Source organism: Capra hircus, chromosome 6 (genome assembly GCF_001704415.2).
Source record: "Capra hircus breed San Clemente chromosome 6, ASM170441v1, whole genome shotgun sequence".
NCBI classification, from domain to species: domain Eukaryota; kingdom Metazoa; phylum Chordata; class Mammalia; order Artiodactyla; family Bovidae; genus Capra; species Capra hircus.
Window position 1 is genome coordinate 56994514 of NC_030813.1, and position 23659 is coordinate 57018172.

The following is a 23659-nucleotide window of genomic DNA, read 5'->3' on the forward strand; positions in this document are numbered from 1 at the left end:
GCATTTTTTAAAATGTTGACAATACTAATTTGAGTTGGAAACACCATATTACATAATGCTGGGTTGATCTCAGACCTCAGGAAAATGTCAGATGTTTCCCAGATTATCATTTCTTCATAAAAAGTAGTCAGTATTATACATATTGAGCCTATATGTATCTCTCTCCCTGTGATGTGAGATTAGCTGGCCACTCCCACCCTTGTCTTATAATTCTGAGAGGTGGATTAGAAGACATCAAGGTAAAGATATCTAATTTCTTTAACCTCTAATTTTATTCACATCCTTTTACCACTTGAGGAAAGTATGATGCCTTGACTGTTTTAATGTGTTGAAAAAAGTAACTGTTCTAATGATAATTAGTCTCTTATTTTGAATCTAACTTTTCTGGTACTGAATAAAGACAAAAGATTCCTGAAAAAACTCACCATCTGGATGGCCTCAGAGATATTACAGTGCAGTACTATGAGTTACATATGCATATCTATGAAGAGAATGTGCAAAGGGATGACTTCTCTCTGGGGAAGTGGATGATGAACACTTCACAGAGAAAAGATATTTGTGCTAAAATATCATAGAGAAGAGAAACAAGGGCCATTCCAAGAAGGAGAATAGATTATTTAGACAGATCCTACACTTGTATAGGGGATGTGTACATCCTATACAAGTGTATAGAATCCTACACTAGTGTAGACAGATCCTACACTTGTATAGTGCTTGCATCTTATTTATCTGCCTCACGTCTTTTCCATCTTCTTCACTCATCCCATCAGGGACCCAGATAAGGGATTTCACCTAATGTCTTTTTAGGGCCCCAAATCCGAGGTGATCATTTTCACTTGGTTTGTTGAACCAGTATCATGAATTATGCAGATTTTAAAGAAGCTATTCCCATTGTAAGCACTAAAATTCACGTAACTCCTTTCATATACTTTAATTTCACTGAAATACTTTGAATTAGAATCTGAAAAAGATTTCTTATGGAATAATAAAAAATATTAGATAAACATTTGGAAATTTCTTCCTAGTAATATTCTAAGAAAAATTGTGAAGTGTTATTGAGTCTGAAAACAGTAGCCTGAATGCATATGATCTCTTGAGAGTTTCTTAATACATAAAGGAAGCTATAGACTTTACATGAAACTGTCTTCATTAAAAGTAGCATTAAATATGTACTCAAACATTTTGAGGTTTTATTTGGTCAGTCTCAAACATTGTGTCAGCATGCTTGGTTTACTCTGGACATTTACCTGTTTACTCTGAATCACTACATTTCAATTTGGAGTAAATACTCCTAGTCTTTCACCTGCAACTGTAATTGCCTCCTCTTTTTAAGACAGTATTTTCTGAAATAAATACTGGTGTCTTATTTAAATTAGAAAAATTTCTCAGTTTTAGCAATTCTACATGTTGATTTGTAACTGTATCCCAAAGTAACTGTCTCCATGACTTATAAATACTTAGACTATTATTCCATACAACTATGGAAAATTATTTCAAGTGATACCACAAAAAGGGAAAATATATTCTCAAAAGAAGATAATTCATCAAGATGTTCCATTTGTTCTTATTTTGGAGAGAATATTGTTATAATGTATTGCAGATTCAGAAACACTAAATTTCAGTCTTGAAAAAGCATGTTTATGTATAAAATATGACAAGATTCACATTATATTTTTCCCATAGCATATATTTCAATATAACTTTAATGATACAATGTAAGGAAAGAACTAGGCATTTAGAACCCATCATCAGGAAAGCTAGGAGTGAATGAAATATTCTTTAACAGCTTGAAATCTGATCTACACAGATATCATGAGACAGAATGCAACAGTAATGATGTATACATCTTAACTCACACACATTTGCCTAAGTTTTCCCCTCCTTCTAACAGATGTCAGGCATCCATATAGTAAAGTACTGTCCTCACTGTTTCTCAACATGCTAGACATTGAGTTGCCACCTCACTCCATTTCACTACTTCATTCTTTACTCATACTTTTGCACTTGTCTTAAAAACCAGGGTGGCTATGCATGTTCAACAACAGCACTCCAGTCCCTTCTCCCTAAGTTCTCATCCTTTGGTGTGCCAGCACCCTTGTTTTCACTCTGGCTCCATAGAGATCTCAAGTCCCTTGACTCCACATTTGTTTCCAAATCAATGAGCCTGTTCCTGACTCTACTTACTTACAGGTATATCGTTTCAACACCTTCAGCCTGCTCACTCATTTGTCCTTCGGATGCGAAAGCCCTGAAAATCTTAAGCTTTTTTCAACTTACAAAGCCTCACTTTAGATTGGTATTTCCAGAAAATAATAGGGTCGTAATTTACAGATTGCCTGTTTCAGATGCTTTACATCTTCCTTTCATATCAAACACTGTTCTTCACTTAGTCTAAACATCTGAATCAGTTAACATGTGTTGGTGGCAACAGGAGTCACACACAGGCCAGTTGGAACAGATACCATATGAAAAACGCCAGCCATTAAAACCAACAGATACTGGCTTTTGATGCAAGCAACAAGATACAACTCCAAAAAGGGAAGAGGAGGAGGGGAAAAAAGGGGGGAAAGGTGGCTCCTCTCACGTATTCACTGTGAGCCAATCACTATGGCCAGCAAAATGGATTCGTATGATTGGCCCTTCTCCCAGGAAACCAGGCAGATGGAGGGATTGCCAGGAGAGAAAAAGGGTTTTGTTGTTGTTCAGTCACTCAGTTGTGTCCGACTCTTCGTGACCCCATGGATTGCAGCACGCCAGGCTTCCCTGTCCTTCACCATCTCCCAGAGTTTGCTCAAATTTATGTCCATTGAGTTGGCGATGCCATCCAACCATCTTGTCCTCTGTTGTCCCCTTCTCCTCCTGCCTTGTGAGCAGACAAAGCCACTACAACTTTCTTGGCTCTCACTGAAAATTTCTTCTATTGATGATTTAGGGAGCCCAGTCCTAAACATTAGAAAGAGAGACAGTATCTTTGTTTCAGTCACAGAGTTCAAGAAAGTTCTTGACATTCTCTTTCCATTTCTCCTGGTTTTTCCTCTAGCTCTCTGATCTTCCCACTCAGCTTGGGATGGAATTATTGGTATTTTTCATTGATTGTCCTTATGCCTTTTTAAGTTATCATTTCTGAAAACCTCTCAGTACTATCTCATTGACACCCTTGGCTTCAGTTTCCATCTATACACTGATTCCTCAAACTGTAGTGCAGACTGACAGCTACCTACCTGACAGTTTCCTTTGAGGTAATATGGGGAAATTTCCCACAGACAATTCAGATATAATATTTCCAAATGAAATCCATCATCCATTTCCCCTTCCATGTCATTCTGGCCTCCTGCACATCCTCACCACCTGAGAATGGTGAGGATTCCATCCTGTTCTGCCTGGAATCCTCCTAGACTCACTCCCTCTCCCAAACTTCCTTCTGTAATCCACCAGCAAATCAAGACAATTCTCACTGCTACTGCCCCAGTAAAACATTCATCTTTTCTCCTTGACATAACCCCCTGCCTCCCACCTCAGTCACCTCCAGTTTATTGACAGCTTTCAAAATGCTACTAGAATAGTCTGCAATGCTAATTTGGTCATTGTCCCTCTAAAGGCTGCCTACACAATAACATCCAAAGTCCTTTGCCTGCCAGGCAAGAGCTTCCCCAAGTCTGTTGTCTTCCTCTCTATCTAGCCTCATCTTGCCAACCCTGTAGCCAAAAATACAACACTACCTGTACCTAACAATTCTGTTAGCAGAACACGGCGTGCTGTGTGGCGTCCTATAGACAGTCAAACTATGCTAGTGGTGCCTTGTCCAAATATATGTCCTGTAGAATCCATGAGTATAATAAAATGTGTATAGTTTCACCCTCCTGAGGTTGGGTTATGTATTACACAGCAATATATAACTGGAATAGGTACTTTTCTGATTCATGATTTTCCCCTTGATTAAAATCTCCAGCATTCGTTGGAGAATAGATTCTTTTTTATTGAACCTTACATTTTCTTCTTGTGGGTTTATTACATAAAATCTTTGAAAATACATGAACTGTGAGAACAAATCTGGGTTCCAAAAATATTTATGTCCCTTATTTATTTGTTCAGTTCAGTTCAGTTGCTCAGTCGTGTCCGACTCTTTATGACCCCATGAACTGCAGCACGCCACGCCTCCCTGTCCATCACCAAACTCCCGGAGTTCACTCAAACTTACATCCATTGAGTCCGTGATGCCATCCAGCCATCTCATCCTCTGTTGTCCCCTTCTCCTCCTGCCCCAAATCCCTCCCAGCATCAGAGTCTTTTCCAATGAGTCAACTCTTCGCATGAGGTGGCCAAAGTACTGGAGTTTCAGCTTCAGCATCATTCCTTCCAAAGAACACCCAGGACTGATCTCCTTTAGAATGGACTGGTTGGATCTCCTTGCAGTCCAAGGGACTCTCAAGAGTCTTCTCCAACACCACAGTTCAAAAGCATCAATTCTTCGGCGCTCAGCTTTCTTCACAATCCAACCCTCACATCCATACATGACTACGGGAAAAACCATAGACCTTTGTGACCTTGGTGACCTTAAGCAATTTCCCTTTGTGAACTATTGGTTATACCCACTTTATAAATAGCTGTAGGGTTTCATTTAGTGAATAGGGGTAAAGTTTCTAGCATCTCAGATGCAGTCAGAAATTATAAACCAGTGACTATCAATTCCTCATGGTGATAAGCAGTAAACCTCTAAAAAGAATTAAGTAGGAGAATAAAATACAAAGGATAAATATTTGAAGATCATACCATTGTACATTTGGAAAGTGCAAAAGAATTAAGTGAAAAAATTATTTGAAACGGTAAGAAAATGTATGTGGTAGCTAGCTACAAAATTTATATATAAAGGTCAATAGCTGTTTTATATTCCAAGAACATAAAATTTTTAAAAAAGACCTCAATGAAAACTAAACATAAAATACTCAAGAATATGGCTAACAAGGTGCATGATTATTTTTAAAAAACAATATAATTCTGCTAAAGTATATCAAATAAAACTTTAATCTCATGTTCAGTAATGCATAATTGTTTCAGTGAATATTAGTCCCCTTCCTTAAGACTTCAAGGATTACATGGTGCAGTGGAAAGCACTGTAGCCCCTCTGCACAGCCAACTTGTCTTTTCTCCCAAAACAAGTAGGACAGATATCAGCAACTGAGAGGTTGGAAAGTGCTAGGTTTATTAGTAGGAGAACTTTAATGAATGAAGATATAATGTGGAAGCCAATTAAAAGGCAAGTGTAGGACATCCTTTAACTAAAGATTTCCTGGGATCTCAAAGAAATTTTAGAGGTCAGCCACCTCAAATTGACTTGAGCCAAGGATCAAAAAAAGAAATGTATAAAGTTCCAGTTTTTAACAAATTACCTATGTTGAAGGAGAGATAAGTAGTTTACTTTTCTGAAAATATGAAATTCAGAAGATAAACAACCCAACCAAATAAAAAAGGCTGATGTTCTTTAGATTTACAGAGGAAAAGTATGCACCTGTTTAGGGAGAGTTGGGTTCATTTTCAATTGTTTTCAAAGGTTTATATTTGGTTTAATGATATGATCCTGATATTATTATGGTAATAAGATGTATTTGCTAAGTATGCTGCACAAGATAATTATTAGTTATTTTGTATCTAAATTCTTAGAGAAAAATGTTTAATCATATGCTAACTTGATCATAATTATGTACATTTTAGGGATAGTTGTAATAATATGGATTTGGATACATCAAGTTTTATATCAGAAGGAAAATGATGGTGTTCCCACAAGGTGCCCAGACATTTGTCCTATTTATGAGTCAATCACATTTTTACATTTTGGTGGAAACTTTGGTTCTGTCCAGACTTTGTGATAGAGCCCTGATATCCCTCTTCCAATAATGTATTATCTCTTTCTTTCCCTAAACTCTGATATTTAGCTAGGCTCATGGCCAATGGCAAAAACAATTTCCAGCATTCTTTGAGTATGGTCATATGAGTAATTTCTAGCTGAAGCCAATAAATAAACATCTTGTATTTAACTTTTGAGAAAAAGGTTTGCCTTTTTTTTTTTCTTTGCTCATTCTTGCTAGCTGGAAATTATTTTTCATACATAGAGAAATAAACTTATCTTTTAAGACATTGTTGTTTTGAGTATTTACTGTTACTTGAGCTAACTTAGTTCCACCTAAAGCAAAATTAAAGAATTAGATGAAAAAAAGTAATAATAAGGCTACTTTCATGTTAGTAAGAGAAATTACGTATAAGCAAATAATTTTTAAATATTGTTTAAAAAGTATTGGGGGGTGGAATCCTATAATTCTCCTTTTTTTAGTTAACTACTTAAATTTATTAGTCAGTGCTTATATGACTCAGTTAATAATTATAATAACATGATAGAAATCTCATTTTGCATAACTACTGCAGTGCAAGTTTGCTGTATTAGTTAAGAATTTCAATTCTACATAAAGAATAGAAAAAACAAATGGGCTAGATGAAATTCATAAGATACGCTGAGCACAATTAATAAACAACGCAATACTTATAAAGACAGGAAAAACTCATAAGGTGAGTTAGATATGTACATATGGACAAAAAAGTTAATGTAAGGATCATGTAAGACATAGATATGATAAATGAAATGTCAGTGTTAAATAGAAAGGGCAGAAAAAAAGCAAGAGATGCTTAATATTCATGATTGGTCTTAAAAGAGTTATTTGGATTGCTCCTCCAGTTGCTCCTCATTTGCTACAGTTAAAGATGATAGCTTCATTGTATTGACTTTTTATTTTACTTTTCAGAGAGAAAGCAGTAAATGCTTCAATACAGTTGAAAGTAGACCTCCTGAGATTATTGTCATGCCTTATCCAGTCAGATATCCAGAATGACCTTTGGAATTGGCTCATAACTTCTAGAAAGTCTCTCTGATCCCCTGACATTATGCCTAGGTTTTGTAGTTGGTTTAAACCTTGTCACTGCCCAGTAATATATCAGGCAGTGTGTGCCAGTTCTGTTTGCTTGCTCAAAGGTCTTACTAGTGAATTCCATTACAAAAGTACTCAAATTTTCAAATGATGCATCTGTGCTCTCACTTACCATGACTCCTTTCTACAAACTGCAGACTTCCAGAAGTTGTATGTCTGATGAACTTACTGATTCTTGAGCTAAAGGAAGCCTTGTAGGATTAATAAGCCATTTATAATGAATGTGGCTGTCACCATCAACAGAACTATGAAATATTATACCTCTGAATCCACTCCTTAAGAGCAAATAAGAAAATGAATTGACTCTTCAGAAGAAAATAACAGTCACAGCCTGATATTTCATCATTTCATCATGCCACCAATTGACATGGCAAAGGTTCTAAAAATAAATTTATCCTTAGCTTAGTCAAAGAGATTAATATCATATACATTAATAAATTTAAAATAAAGGTCAACTATTTTAATGATCTATGGATAGAAACTTAAATTCTAAGTAGGCCCAAACACATGCAAAGATATAAAAATGTATTAATTTTTTAAAACCTATGAGTGTTATTTCATATAGAGGAAAATCTACATTTGGTTATCTCTGCTATAATTTTTTTTAATTCACAAACTTCAATCATATGTAGAAAGGGCTGCCACTGCTGGTTTTATATCAATAGCTCTGGTTTCCCTCTGTCTGCTCACAAACTATTCTCCATCTTGCTACCAGAGAGCTTTTCTCCCCCAACTTTATTGAGGTATAATTGAAAAATAAAGATTGTACATGTTTAAGATATACAACTTGATATTTTAATAAACATATACCTTCATACATATCCATCACCACCAGATAACTCTTTAAATTGACGTCATTTTGTCAGTCCTTTGCTTGAAACTCTTCAGTGATTCCTTAAAAGGTTATAATCTAAATTCCTTAACATACCAAGCAATCTCCTAACTATGGGGCCTTTTGTCCCTCTCCCTTCCCAAGTTCTCCTCACTCCACTCCCAGGTATCTTAGACAGTAAACACACTGGGTCCTTACCTGGTGAGGACACCTGACCAGTGTAGCCTTTGATGGCTTCCTTCTCTAGATGCTTCTGCCCAGCACTTCCTAAACAATAGCCTCACTCTCTGTTCACACTTATAGCTTGGAGACTTCTTCTTTCCCTCCTATCCCATTCTCTCCAGCAGCCCCTGTCCAGTCTTACCAGTCACACATACATACAGACACATCTCTAGAATTGGATATTATCTCCTTTCTTAAGATCTGGAGAGTTTTTAAATAGGTATAATATAAATTATAAATAGAGTTATAAATAGGTATAATAGTAATAGACACATGGGCACACACATAGTTCTGCACTTTCCATTCCTTTGCTGCTGATGAGGATGAAGAGTTGGGCAATATTTGCCTTGTAAATTAACAAAGCCTGAAATATACACATATACATATGCAGATATATATATATGTACATGTGTATAGTTCTTCTGTGTATTCTTGACATATTTTTTTAATATCTCCTGCTTCTGTTAGATACCTAAGTTGTGTTAGGTCCATACCTAGAAGTTACGTCCATACCTAAGTCAAGTGGGCCTTAGGAAGCATCACTATGCACAGAGCTAGCAGAGGTGATGAAATTCTTGTTGAGCTGTTTCAAGTCCTAAAAGATGGTGCTGTTAAAGTGCTGCACTCAATATGCCAGCAAATTTGGAAAACTCAGCAGCAGCCACAGGACTGGAAAAGGTCAGTTTTCATTCCAATCCCAAAGAAAGGCAATGTCAAAGAATGTTCAAACTACTGCACAATTGTACTCATCTCACATGTTAGCAAAGTAATGCTCAAAATTCTCCAAGCCAGGCTTCAACAGTACATGAACTGAGAACTTTCAGATGTTCAAGCTGGATTTAGGAACCAGAGATCAAATTGCCAACATCAGTTGGATCATCAAAAAAGCAAGAGAGTTCCAGAAAAACACCTACTTCTGCTTTATTGACTACACCAAAGCCTTTGATTGTGTGGATCACAACAAACTGTGGAAAATTCTTCAAGAGATGGGAATACCAGACCACCTGACCTGCCTCCTGAGAAATCTGTATACAGGTCCAGAAGCAACAGTTAGAAGCAGACATGGAAAACGAAGTGAAGTAAAAGTCATTCAGTCGTGTCTGCTGACTCTTTGCAACCCCATGGACTGTACAGTCCATGGAATTCTCTAGGCCAGAATACTAAGGCGGGTAGCTATTCTCTTCTCCAGGGGATCTTCCCAACCCAGGGGTCAACCCAGGTCTCTCACATTGCAGATAGACGTGCACCTGCACAAGGGAAAAGCCAAGGAACAACAAACTGGTTCCAGATTGGGAAAGGAGTACGTCAAGGCTGTATATTGTCAACCTGCTTATTTAACTTATATGCAGAGTATGTCATGTGAAATCCTGGGGTGAATGAAGCACAAACTTGAATCAAAATTGCCAGGAGAAATATCAACAACTTCAGATATGCAGATGACACTACCCTTATGGCAAAAAGCAAAGAGGAACTGAGGAGTCTCTTGATGAAGGTGAAAGAGGAGAGTGAAAAAGTTGGCTTATAACTCAACATTCAAAAAACTAAGATCATGGCATCTAGTCCCATCACTACATGGCAAATAGGTGGGGAAACAATGGAAACAGTGACAGACTTTACTTACTTGGGCTCCAAAATCACTGCTGGAGAAGGAAATGGCAACCCACTCCAGTATTCTTGCCTGGAGAATCCCATGACTAGAGGAGCCTGGCATAGGGTCACAAAGAGTAGGACATGACTAAGCGACTGACGCAAAATCACTGCTGATGGTGACTGCTGCTTTCATAGAAGAAAGCTACAACCAACCTAGACAGCATACTAAAAAGCATATACATTACTTTGCTGACAAAGATCCATCTAATCAAAGCTATGTTGTTTCCAGTAGTTGTGTACGGATGTGAGAGTTGGACCATAAAGAAAGCTGCGTGTCCAAGAATTGGTGCTTCTAAATTGTGGTGTTGGAGAAGACTCTTGAGAGTCCCTTGGATTGCAAGGAGATCCAACCAGTCCATCCTAAAGGAAATCAGCCTTGAATATTCATTGGAAGGACTGATGCTGAATCTGAAACTCCAATGCTTTGGCCACCTGATGCAAAAAACTGACTCACTGGAAAGGACTCTGATGCTGGGAAAGATTGAAGGCAGGAGGACAAGGGAACAGCAGAAGATGAGATGGTTGGATGGTATCACCAACTGGATAGACATGGGTTGAACCAACTTTGGGAACTGGTGATGAATAGGGAAGCCTGGTTTGCTGCAGTCCATGGGGTCGCAAAGAGTCGGACATGACTGAGTGACTGAACTGAGCTGATACACACGTGTGTGTGTGTGTGTGTGTGTGTGTATGTGTGTGTGTGTGTCGACTTGTTACAGAGGTAAAGATTGTGTTGTAATGGAAAACTTTACTTTGGCTCTTAAGTAAAAACCCAGAGAATGAATTCATGGTGACATGCAACTCTGTCTCCCTCATTCATTCATTTGCTAAGCATTGTTTTTTAGAAATAAGCAAAAAAATAGGCAAAGCTCTCACAGAATTTTTGTTTTAGAAGACAAACAATGCACACAAATACATTAAAAAGTTGGTGCCTAAATGTGAAGCAAGTAGATAAAGCAGGATGAAGTGATAGAGAGTAACCTTAGTTGGGGGAGGCAGTGGGAAGGGCATTGCTATTTGAGGTATATTGTCAGGAGTTTCCCCAGATTGTGGCATTTGAGCAAAATCTGAAAGTTGCCTCTCACTTCTGAAGAACAGGCCTGGTGCATTTTTTGCTTCAGTATAGCATTTCCATATTTAATTATAATGCAACATTTTCAACACTGTGATGCAGTTTTAACATTTAACTTTGAAAATCCCATCCCCAAAATTGAAGCTCATTAATATTACAAAGTGAATAAACAGAAACTTCAATTAAATAGTTGGGAGACCAGAAGGGGGAGCTCCCACCCGCTGCAATGGTAATAGAGCCCAATATGGAGAAGAAATGCTCCTTTTTCTTGACACTCAGCCAATGAGAGATCATGGACTCTTTGTCTACTATAGGTCTCCCAACCTCCTTTTCCTCTCTATTAAAGTGTTCTCCTTCCCTTGCTACATGGAGACTTGCATGTGGCTCAGCATGGTTGCAGATCCTGAATTGCAATTCTCTGGTGATCCACGTAAATCTATCTTTGCTGGTGAAATACCTGGCAGGCTATTTGTTTCAGGTTAACAACATAGACCTTAAACAAGAAAATAATAAAGAAAGAGGCAGAACTTTGAACAAAGGTCTCTTGCACCAGCCCACCTAGGCTAAAGAGAGTTACTGTAGTATAACAAAATTGGCTGTAAATTGTTAAGGCAAAGAAGAAAACTAAAGAGCTAATATGACTCTCCATATTGAAATAAAGAAAATCTAATCATTTTATTAGTTTTTTCTTCAGTAAAACTTTTCTGTAACCTAGCTGTTCCCTTGTTCTACAGTCACAGAAAAATGCATAAGCAGATTGGTTTCTTCTTACATTAAACAACAGAATAAATAAAACCATCTTCTTAATCAAGCCTCTATAAAGGCTAAGGGCATAATATTTAGTTGCAGCTGTGTGAAGCCCATGCATTGGCTTGCTTTATGAAATTACTAGTTTTCTCCTTGTGTAAGTATGCCTTTTTTAATGGCACATTTTAAACTTTTTATTTGGAAGTAATTTTTATTTGAATATGCAACAACATTACAAGAATAATACAAAGAATGCTTGCATCTGTTTCACACAGCGTTGCTGCTGCTGCTAAGTCGCTTCAGTCATGTCCAACTGTGCGACCCCCAGAGATGGCAGCCCACCAGGCTCCCCTGTCCCTGGGATTCTCCAGGCAAGAACACTGGAGTGGGTTGCCATTTCCTTCTTCAATGCATGAAAGCGAAAAGCGAAAGTGAAGTTACTTAGTCATGTCTGACTCCTAGCGACTCCATGGACTGCAGCCTCCCAGGTTCCTCTGTCCATGGGAGTTTCCAGGCAAGAGTACTGGAGTGGGGTGCCATTGCCTTTTGCTTTACCTTTATTATTTGCTATCTACCTATATTTTTCTGAACACATATGTATAACTTATGTATAATATCATCCTTTACCCATTAATGTTTCAATGTGTATATCCTAAGAATTAGGATACCCTCCTACATAATCAATATGAAATTTTTAACTCTTAGGCATCTATAAACTATATTGCAGTTTTATGAACAGATGGAACAAAGGCCTATGTAGCATTTTTTCATTAAGTACAGGATCCAGTCTAGGATCATACACAATACACTTAATATTCAGACTTCTTGAATTTCCTTTAATCTGAAATAATTTCTCAGCTTTTCTTTATCTTTTATGACATTGATATTTTTTGAGCAATACATACATCCTTCCTCCCTTCCCTTCTCAGTAGAAAGATCATCATTTGGAGCTTCTCTAAGGATTGGATTAAAATTCTTAATATAAATATTATTCAAGTAATTTTATGTCCTTTCCAGGGTATCATATATAGTGGCACATGATGTCCATCTGCTGTTCATTGTTGATGTCAACTTTGATCTCCTGGCCAAGTTATGGTCCCGTTACATGATCACGTGGTCACTATTTTTTCTCTTGCAGCTAAGAAGCAATCTGTCAGGAGATACTTTTCAACCATGCATATACCATGCTCTTCATCAAAACTTTCTCCCTTGATTTATCATCATTGGTGATTCTTGAGTGAACTAGTCTTTACTGTTATAGTTTCAAAATGTTGATTTTTAAACTCTACCCCTCTTACATATCAATCAGTCATCTCTCAGCCTTCCTCCTTAATCAAGAGCTCTCCTTTCCCCAATTACTTGCTCATTTGTTTATAATCAGTATACACTCATATATTTCCATTTTGCACAATGTTTCTGAAATCATTATTATACTTAATTATTTCAATGGTCAAAATGTCCAAGATTTGGCCTTTGTGAATCCTTGAAGCTGGCTTTTAGGTCTTGTGACTTGCCGGTGATGATCCCATCCTTAATGTTATGTATAGTGGGACCATGGGCACCAGTGGTTTTCAATGTCTCTTTTTTCAGTGTCCTACTTATACACCACCGAAGAATTGATGCTTTTGAACTGTGGTGATGCTTTTGAACTGTGATGTTGGAGAAGACTCTTGAGAGTCCCATGGACTGCAAGGAGACCCAACCAGTCCATTCTAAAGGAGATCAGTCCTGGGATTTCTTTGGAAGGAATGATGCTAAAGCTGAAACTCCAGTACTCTGGCCACCTCATGCAAAGAGTTGACTCACTGGAGAAGACTCTGATGCTGGGAGGGATTGGGGGCAGGAGGAAAAGGGGATGACAGAGGATGAGATGGCTGGATGGCATCACTGACTCGATGGACGTGAGTTTGAGTGAACTCCGGGAGTTGGTGATGGACAAGGAGGCCTGCTGCTGCTGCTAAGTCACTTCAGTCGTGTCTGACTCTGTGTGACCCTATAGACAGAAGCCCACCAGGCTCCCCCATCCCTGGGATTCTCCAGGCAAGAACGCTGGAGTGGGTTGCCATTTCCTTCTCCAATGCATGAAAGTGAAAAGTGAAAGTAAAGTCGCTCAGTCATGTCTGACTCTTAGTGACCCCATGGACTGCAGCCTACCAGGCTCCTCCATCCATGGAATTTTCCAGGCAAGAGTACTGGAGTGGGGTGCCATTTGCCTTCTCCAACAGGGAGGCCTGGTATGCTGCAATTCATGGGGTCGCATAGAGTCGGACATGACTGAGTGACTGAACCGAATCGAACTTATACCACCCAGCTGCTTAGGAGTGCAGATTCCTTGCTCATACCCAAACTTACTGGATTAACAAACTCAGATGATTTTTATGAACAGTAAATATCAAAATCGATGACATAGATATAAAAGAACAGGCAAGAAAAACTTTATTTAAGACTATTGCAAACAGAAAGTGAAAGTGTTATTTGCTCAGTCATGTCCAACTCTGTGTGACCTCCATGGACTGTAGCCCGCTAGGCTTCTCTGTCCATGGAATTCTCTAGGCAAGAACACTGGAGTGGGTAACCATTCCCTTCTCCACAGGATCTTCCCAACCCAGGGATGGAACTGGATTTCCTTCATTACATTCAGATTCTTTACCGTCTGAGCCACCAGAGACAAGACTAATGATATGAAGGACAGAGATGGAGCTCAATTCCACTGAAATAAAAAGCGGAAGGATTTATAAGTGCTGTGGTGAGCTCATGGAAAAGAACTGGAAGACATTAGGAAGGAGGTTGGTCAATGTAATCAGGCCATCTGTGTTTGCTAATCGGCATTTATCCAGCAAATTAGGCTCCTATCCTCCCACAGAAACTGAAAAGAGGGGCCCTGACTTCCTTGATGGTTACATTTCAAAGGGATGACTCCCAGTTCCTTGAAAAAGACATTCCAGGATTTTAGATTTATGTCTCAAAGGGGCAGAAAAATAATTTACAATTGCAAATCTTCCAAAGTAAAGACTAAGCAAAGCGAGGTCAAGGGTCTATAGACAGTAAGAAACCTGTCTAGACCTTAGTAAAGCCAAAGGACTATTAAGGCCATCTTGGTCAATAATAATCTTCTACTTTGTTCGCTTGTTATTCACCTTGAATGTGGCTAATTCAGTTTCTGCCATGTAGCAGAGTCTCAATAAATATATGTAGAATGAACAAATTAATAAATTAATCATGCACTTTATGATCGGAGTCATCAGGAGAAAGGGGTAGATGGCTTTAGAGTTTAGCACTAATGTAATCCTTTAAAATGGTTGTCCCCACCCTCCAGGGGATTAACAGTGTGTGGACACATTTCTGTTTGTCACACTGAGTGGAGATGATGTGTGTGCTACCAGCGTTTAGTGGGTAGAGACCAGGGATGCTGCAGAAATTTACTTAAGCTTTGTAGGTATTCCTCTGTTTCCTTAGGTAGTATCTTCTAAAACCATTTGAAAATCTGAAAGTCACCTGGAGAGCTTCATAAAAACCTTAATTCCAGAGTTATACTTCAGATATGACTGGATTGAAATGTCAGGGAGTGGGGGCTAAGTATCTGTATTTTAATGCAATTTAAAATCTGCTAAGGGAGATTATTTACAATCTATCTCCTTAACATCTCAGCCATTTTTTTTTCAAAACCCCCAACCTGTGTTTATTATGATAACGTATCAAGTGACTGTTTTAAGCTCAAATTTAAGGAAAAGATTCAGCTGCCATTTCTAAACACGAGGGTGCCTGTGATGTTATTGAGAACTGGTCTTAATCATACCCTCTTCTAGTGTAGCCTTCAGGCTTATGGAGAGCATAAGAGCAGTACCTGCTGAGATTTTCAATGCAGCCTCAGTTACTGCTGTGTTCTGAAATCTAGAGGTATTGAGCTATTAGCATTTGCATCAGTTACAATTAAAGTTTGGTTCAACTAGGCCTTCTTAAGTAAGCCTGTGAATTAAAAAACAAAATACAAAATGTTTTCCTTTGAACATGTTCTGGATTCTATCTCCAGAATGGGGCATAATCCTACAGAGGTTTGTGGCACATGCTCCCTTCTTGAAAATTAGCTGAGGAAATTCTCTGTAATTATTTACTGGAATTAAAAAGGAAAAAATAGCCATTAATTAGTATCAATTACATAACTCTCAGAATTGGTGAGAAAACCTTTAAATCTTGCATTACTGTGAAAATTAAAGTTTTATTCAAAGGCTATGGGGATTATAATAAAAATAACTTCGAGTGCTGGCTAAGGGCTTATTGTTTCAGGCACTCTTCTAAGTGGTTCGTATATATCCTCTCATTTAACTCTGAGGCTGAAAGAGGTTAATTAACCTGCTCAAGGCCACATTGCTAGTAAGTGTAGAGGCAGGGCTTTAAATCATGGGGCAGAGGGCTCAGGGTTGGGGGCAGACAGCTTTAGAGTTGCTGTTGTTCTAAGTCGCTTCAGTCATGTCCGACTCTGTGCGACCCCAGAGACGACAGCCTACCAGGCTCCCCCGTCCCTGGGATTCTCCAGGCAAGAACACTGGAGTGGGTTGCCATTTCCTTCTCCAATGCATGAAAGTGAAAAGTCAAAGTCAAGTCACTCAGTCGCCTCTGACTCTTAGCGACCTCATGGGCTTCAGCCTACCAGGCTCCTCCATCGATGGGATTTTCCAGGCAAGAGTACTGGAGTGGGGTGCCATTGCCTTCTCCGAGCTTTAGAGTTAGCACTAGTGTAATCCTTAAAGATGATGGTTCTCAACTGGAGGTCGATTTCCGCCCCCACCCCCCCACCCCCGACTCCAGGGGACTAACAATGTCTGGAGACATTTTTGTTTGTCACACTGAGTGGCAGAGGGTGTGTGTGCCTCTGGTATCTAGTGGGTAGAGACCAGGGATGTTGCTAAACAAGAACAATTCCCACAACAAAGAAACATCTAGACCAAAATGTCAGTAATGCATTCCAGAGTTGAGAAAACCTTTAACATAAAACCTGACACTAGTTTTAATAGCAAACTAGATTGGAGTGTTTGACATCACTAAGAATTCCTTCAGCCAGATGATTTAAAGAGGGTTTCTCCTCAGCAAACTAAACTCTAAGGAGTTATAACACCTCTCCAATTACTGGTAGCAGGGTGAGGTGTATGTGGACACACTGATCAGTTTTTGAGGGGATTGGATTGTCTTTGAGAAGGATCTTTTCATGTAAATTAAAGAAGCAAATGTTCAGCTCAACAGAAAATAAAACCTCCTGAGGTTAATACTAATATTCTATGAAAAAAAAAAACTTTGCTCCTGGAAATATCTCATACCATTAAAGAGGAAAACCCATATTGTCAATTTCAAATCTAGAGAGAACATGGAAAAGAAAAGACCAAATCTCTCTGGAATATTAAAAATCTTTATTTTAATCTAGTGTTTCATCAAAACTGCTTGCCAGAACCGTTGATTATAAAGCTGTCTGTTTCCAGTTTCTGAGTCAACTCTACCAGATGTTTTATTTCATGAATAATTGTTTGTTTCTTCAAAGATATTTTCATTTCAGAGCAAAATGCATTGAAATGTTAATTTCTGTGTAATTGAGGTGATTTGGATAACATGCCTTCAATGTTATTGCATTAAGAACTAAGAGTCTATTTAACTATAATTAGATGACCTTTCTGGTTTAGAATTAAATTTGGATGAAAGTAAGCTGTTCAGGAAAGGAGAACATCAAGGCTGTATATTGTCACCCTGCTTATTTAACTTCTATGCAGAGTACATCATGTGAAATGCGGGGCTGGATGAAGCACAGGCTAGAATCAAGATTGCCAAGAGAACTATCAATAACCTCAGATATGCAGATGACACCACTCTTATGGCAGAAAACGAAGAAGAACTAAAGAACCTCTTGATGAAAGTGAAAGAAGAGAATGAAAAAGTTGGCTTAAAACTCAACATTCAAAGCACTAAGATCATGGCATCTGGTCCCATCACTTCATGGCAAATAGCTGGGGAAACAATGAAAACAGTGAAAACTTTATTTTAGGGGCTCCCAAATCACAGCAGATAGTGACTGCAGCCATGAGATTAAAAGATGCTTGCTCCTTTCAAAGAAGAAAAGCTATGACCAACCTAGACAGCATATTAAATAGCAGAGATATTATTTTGCCAACAAAGGTCCATCTCATCAAAGCTATGGTTTTTCCAGTAGTCAGGTATGGATGTGAGAGTTGGAATATAAAGAAAGCTGAGGGCCAAAGAATTTATGCTTTTGAACTGTGGTGTTAGAGAAGACTCTTGAGAGTCCCTTGGACTGCAAAGAGATGCAACCAGTCCATCCTAAAGGAAATCAGTCCTGAATATTCATTGGAAGGACTGGTGCTTAAGCTGAAACTCCAATACTTTGGTCACCTGATGCGAAGAACTGGCTCATTGGAAAAGACCCTGATTCTGGGAAACATTGAAGGTGGGAGTAGAAGGGGACAACAGAGGATGAGATGGTTGGATGGCATCACCAACTTGATGGACATGAGTTTGAGTAAGTTCCAGGAGTTGGTGATAGACAGGAAAGCCTGACATGCTGCAGTCCATGGGGTCACTGAGAGTCAGACACGGCTGAGTGACTGAACTGAAAGCAGTTCATATATGGAAAAATCTTGATGTTATGTAAAAATCAACATAATTTTATATTTCCTTGCTTGATTTTTGAACACATGAATTTAAATATATTGCAACTGGAAAAGGAATAAAAATGAGTAAGAGTCTACCAGAAATTAAATTTAACCTTTCCTTTTGAAGACACTTCTGACAAATTTTGAGGAAAATCAAAAGAATATTTTATATTTCTTTAAATTAATAGGCTTTATGAATACTTCTCTCTCAAGTCATATTTCAAAGTCAATAAACCTAAGCTACAGAGTTTAAATATATATTTTTAAATGTTTCAATGACTCCTTTCTAAGCCAGCATCTTTGAGGTCTTTGGAACAGATGATGATAAAATGAAATTCTTCTGATACTTCTGTTTTTAAATATATCTCTTTAGTATAGTTGTTCTCAGTAGCTAACAATAATCTTCTGTCAAATGTAAAATGCTGCATGTAAAATATTTTTCAAATTTAAAATAGTTATGGATAAGCAATCACTGTGCATTTTCACTTGTAAAGAGGAAGAGGAACTGATTACCAAGTAAAGCAGTCTTAGAGCAAAAACAGCCTTAAGTTTACCTAGTGCATCACATTCCTCTTAGAGCTAAGAATGTTGATGTCAGAGAAGGTGATTTTTTCCAAAGTAACGCAGAGGAACTGGAACTGGATGTCAACCTCAGTCCATGCAACCTCTTTCACTACTTACGCCACTACTCCCAGGAGTAAAAACTAGATTCATCCCCATTCAACACCTAGAATGTCAAGACAGCATAAAATACCAAACTACCTGGTATGGCCAACAGATGCCAAAGAACTTAAAGTGTAGTTGGAAAAGTAACAAAATAGACAGTGATAAGTAACACAGGGCACAAACAATCACAGTGAAAGATCATTTCCAGTTCATTTATATGAGTAAGCTCTTCAACTGGGCATGAGATTACAGGAGAAAGAACTAAAGGACTTTTGGGTAGGACACCTGTGTGAACAAACATACATAGGTAGGAAATAATATAGTTTAAAAAATGCAAAGACTGATTTGACTAGGGCATGTGATTTGCATGGAGGATGTGGTAATAAAATTAAGAAAGATAGTTGACGCTCACTGATTTTTGTGCATTACAACTTCTTAAGCATTGTAGAGAGGTAATTTTTGTAAGATGAAGGAAAATTTTATTTGTGTATGTCTGACTTTTTTTTTTGGTTGCGTTGTGGCACCCACGTAGCAAGATGTGACTTTAAGAACCTACTAAAATTGATCCATGTGAACTTTAGAACTGAAGATTTTTGAAATTTCTAATTATAATTGATATTAATTTTGTGGTGTCCCTGACATTTGTAAATAACTTTCTGAAAACTACAGACATAGTTCATTATTATTAATTATTAATTAATTAATTAATTATAGAAGTTGTTAAATATTTGGAGATCAACAGTAAAGCTTTTTGTGGCAAAAGAAAAATGATAATTAAATGGCCAAGAAAATAAGCAATTAAAATAGACTTTTAATAAAATCTCAAAGAGTATATTTGTTATTGTTCTTTCTCCCTTTTGTTAATGTTTTTACAAGAATCTGGGTACTTTTCTTTAACTGTGCAGTTGGGGTACCACCTTATAAAGAGTTTAGGATTCCTTTACCTTATTATGTAGTTACTCTTTTAAAGTGGTGCTGACAAAGGGGATCATCTAGGTCAGCACATTTTTGCATCAATTATTTGATGCCAAGGGTATAGGCATGAAAATAAAATGAATATTTTAAATTTAGAGGCAGTATTTCAATTTGAATCCATAGATTCCTATGATAATATAAAACATATAGTTCTAAAAGTAATGATGACTAATGTTTATTTAGCATTTTGAACCAAACATTGTTCTAAGATGTTTACATGTGCATAGAGAACAAGCCTATCAGGTATTTTATAGAGAGGGAAACTGAAGCACAGAGTTTGAGTAAATGCCAATTGGTGGTGCTGGAAAATACATGTAAACAGTCTTACACCAGAGCACATTTTCTTAACTATTGTGCCATGTTGCTTCTTTTGGGGAAAGGAGAGAGCAAGGGAATTTCTAACTCAAAGAAAAATGTAGAGAGAGAACAGGAAAGATTAGTAGATGAATGAACCCTCATGTTAAAGGAAGGTTAAGAGAAATTTAAACTTAGCAATGATAAAAGTAGATTAGAATTCATGATGTGAATGTACTTTTTCAGTCATCCCCCCCGAAAGGAATCAGTACTCTGTGGAGAATAGCTGACTCTATTTAGGTTAGAAAATCTCCAAATTAGTCAATACATTTTGTTATTGCAAAATAACAAGGATATTTCCAAAGCTGTCTATGAACAAGCTAAAAAATCTCCATCCAATGGTCTTCCATTGCTATACTGTGACAAATAGGCCACAGGGGAGGTACTGTGAGAAAATGTAAGGAGTTAATTATTGGAACCAGTTGAGATGGAGAGCAATTATATATTCATGATGATACTCAAAATCAATAAACAATATAATGTATACCTGAAAAAATCATATGCAGTCTGGGTAAACTTTATTAGCATAAAATTATCAACAGCATAAATATATGACCAATAGTGGCTGCAGAGATGACCATATGACCTCTCCATCAAAGTCTGAGTGTGAACTGCCATGAAATGGCTTTGTGAGCATGGTCCAAGTATCAGAAACATCCCCAATAAAAGGGTATTAAATCAGAGTCAGGAGATTGGCTAAGGGGAAATAGACTCTCTGTAAGGTCACAAGCTTGTTGATCTGCATAGAAAGCAAGAACCAAAAGGGACTTAGATATGTATCAATATAGATGGTTAAAGGTATAGAGATTTTTCCCTCAGTTCTCATTGAATGGTTGTATGTGTACTGATGTTAAAAGACCTGGGCACAGCAAGAAACAGATTTCTCATATCCAGAAGTCTCTTACCTTGCTGATACAGAATCACAGGCACTATCTGCCACAGTAGAGACTTTGCCAGTCAAGAGAGGCTATGCTACAACACAGTGCATCTCTTCCTTCTCTGAGTGGTCAGCCTGCATTCAGTAGTTTTTTGGGGGATAAGGAGATCTTTGGTTAATTAAGTAATAATTGTCATCAAATATTGCAAGGAGCATGTTTATGGTATCTTCTCCAATTTGCAGGATAATATGAACTAATGTGATATTTAATACCCCTTAGTTCCTTAAGATCTGATAGATTATTTTTTACATTATTCCTGTTACTTAACCATCTGTACATCCATTTCTTCACTTGATAGATCAATAATTATTTTCTTATTATTTGTTAATAGTAACTTTATAGGATTGTTGAAGGTGATGCCTGGCACATACTAAGGTCTCAAAAAATGTTGTCTATTAGACTACTCCTATTGCTGATATTGATTGTGTCCTAATATTAGCTTATGTGATGTAAAACTGTCTCCTAGCTAACAACTAGTGTTTTTAGCTATGTTTTTGCGATAGAGGTACAGATGAATAATATAAAGACTTTTTAAGAGAGCACTATCTTTCTATTACCTTTTATTATTTCTGAAATGTCAGTTTCTAGTTTAGAAGATGTTTTCAATTTAATAAATTTGTAGAGATAATTATTTTTATTTTAAAACATATATGTCTCTAGCATCAAGGCAATAAATGAAATAAATATTCTCCCTTCTTCAGAATATTTGAGGGAGATACAAAATCTTCATACCTCTCTAGTTCCTTAAGAACATACCATAATGACCACTGACATAAATGTTACAGGGAGGAGAGTGTACCCCTGCCTACAGTACTAGAAAATACTTTACACTGGGGTGCTAGAGTTTCTCCACAACTCTGGAAAACTGTTGCCCCCATACAGTCTCTCTCAGTTCTCAAGCTCATGAAGGAAAAGTCAATGGGAAGGAAAGAAGAAAAAAGAGGTGCCATTTGGACAGAACCTACAGATAACATGTACCTGCTGAATGATAAGCCAGGGAAGGGAAAAAGTGAATTATTTTGAAATAATGTTTAAATAATTATAATGACCCAGAACTTATCTTTTTGGCTTGGGACATGGCAAAAGGAAGGAAAATATATTCGTTATTCATTTGATACTCACATGTAATATGCATCATTCAGAAGAGCCTCCACAGGTACCCAGGCAAGCCTGATTTAGTATAACTTCTTTAACTCATAAATTAAATACATGTGCTATAAGACCTAAGCTTCACTGAAGCCTGACTTTCTATATCTCTTAAGTTCTGAGAAGACAATGAGTAAAAGAGAATCACTTTACAAGGCACCATCACCAGATACCTTGCTGCTTAGAGAGATTAAACACGACACAGAAGCACCTTGTAGTCCCATGGTGAAAGAATCTGGGAGAGCAGGTGGCAGCAGTCATTCATATTCACAGTATGCTTAGAAATCAAGAGATAGCACCTCTATTAATAACTATTCTAATAAACTCCAAAACTTTTACTGGCTTAGTAGGATAAAAGTTGATTCTCACACATTTAAATTTCAAATCGGTATTCTTAATCTGCCTGTGGCTCTTCCTCAGGCAGTGAGTCAGACTCAGGCTCTTTGCCTCGTGTATCTCTACTGTCTTCAAGTCCAGATTTCCAAAGTCCCCATGTTTGTCTGCCTCAGTCCTGAAAGAGAAAGAATGTAACAGATTGATCACCCATGGACATTTTTACAGCAGACCTAGAAATAGAATATGTCACTTCCACTCACACTCCATCCCTGAGAATTCAGTCACATGACCACACCTAAAGGCAAAGGAAAATGGGAACTGTAGTCTAGTCATATGCCCCTGAAGAAGAAAAAGCAGATTTGTCAATCATTAGCCACAGATCTCAAAAAAAAATTCTAATAAAAAATTGTACACTCAGCCGTTAAAAAGAATACATTTGAATCAGCTCTGTTGAGATGGATGAAACTGGAGCTGATTATACAGAGTGAAGTAAGCCAGAAAGAGAAACACCAATACAGTATACTAACACATATATATGGAATCTAGAAAGATGGCAATGATGACCCTGTATGCAAGACAGCAAAAAAGACACAGATGTGTATAGCGGACTTGTGGACTCAGAGGGAGAGAGAGAAGGTGGGATGATTTGGGAGAATGGCATTGAAACATGTATACTATCATGTAAGAATCGAATCACCAGTCTATGTCCAATGCAGGATACAGCATGCTTGGGGCTGGTGCACGGGGATGACCCAGAGGGATGTTGTGGGGAGGGAGGTGGGAGGGGGGTTCATGTTTGGGATCGCATGTACACCCATGGTGGATTCATGTCAATGTATGGCAAAACCAATACAGTATTATAAAGTAAAATAAAGTAAAAATAAAAATTAAAAAAAAATAAAAAATAATATCAGCTTGAACATCTGGAAAAAAAATTTTAACTATCTCTTTGAGAAGCCTTATGATTTTTTAAAATTATATAAAATATAAATGTGTTTTACATATATATACACATACATATATGGGAGTTTTAATTCTCAGAAACAGTTCATATTGAAAGTGTCAATCTAAAAATTCTTCACTGATCTCACTTG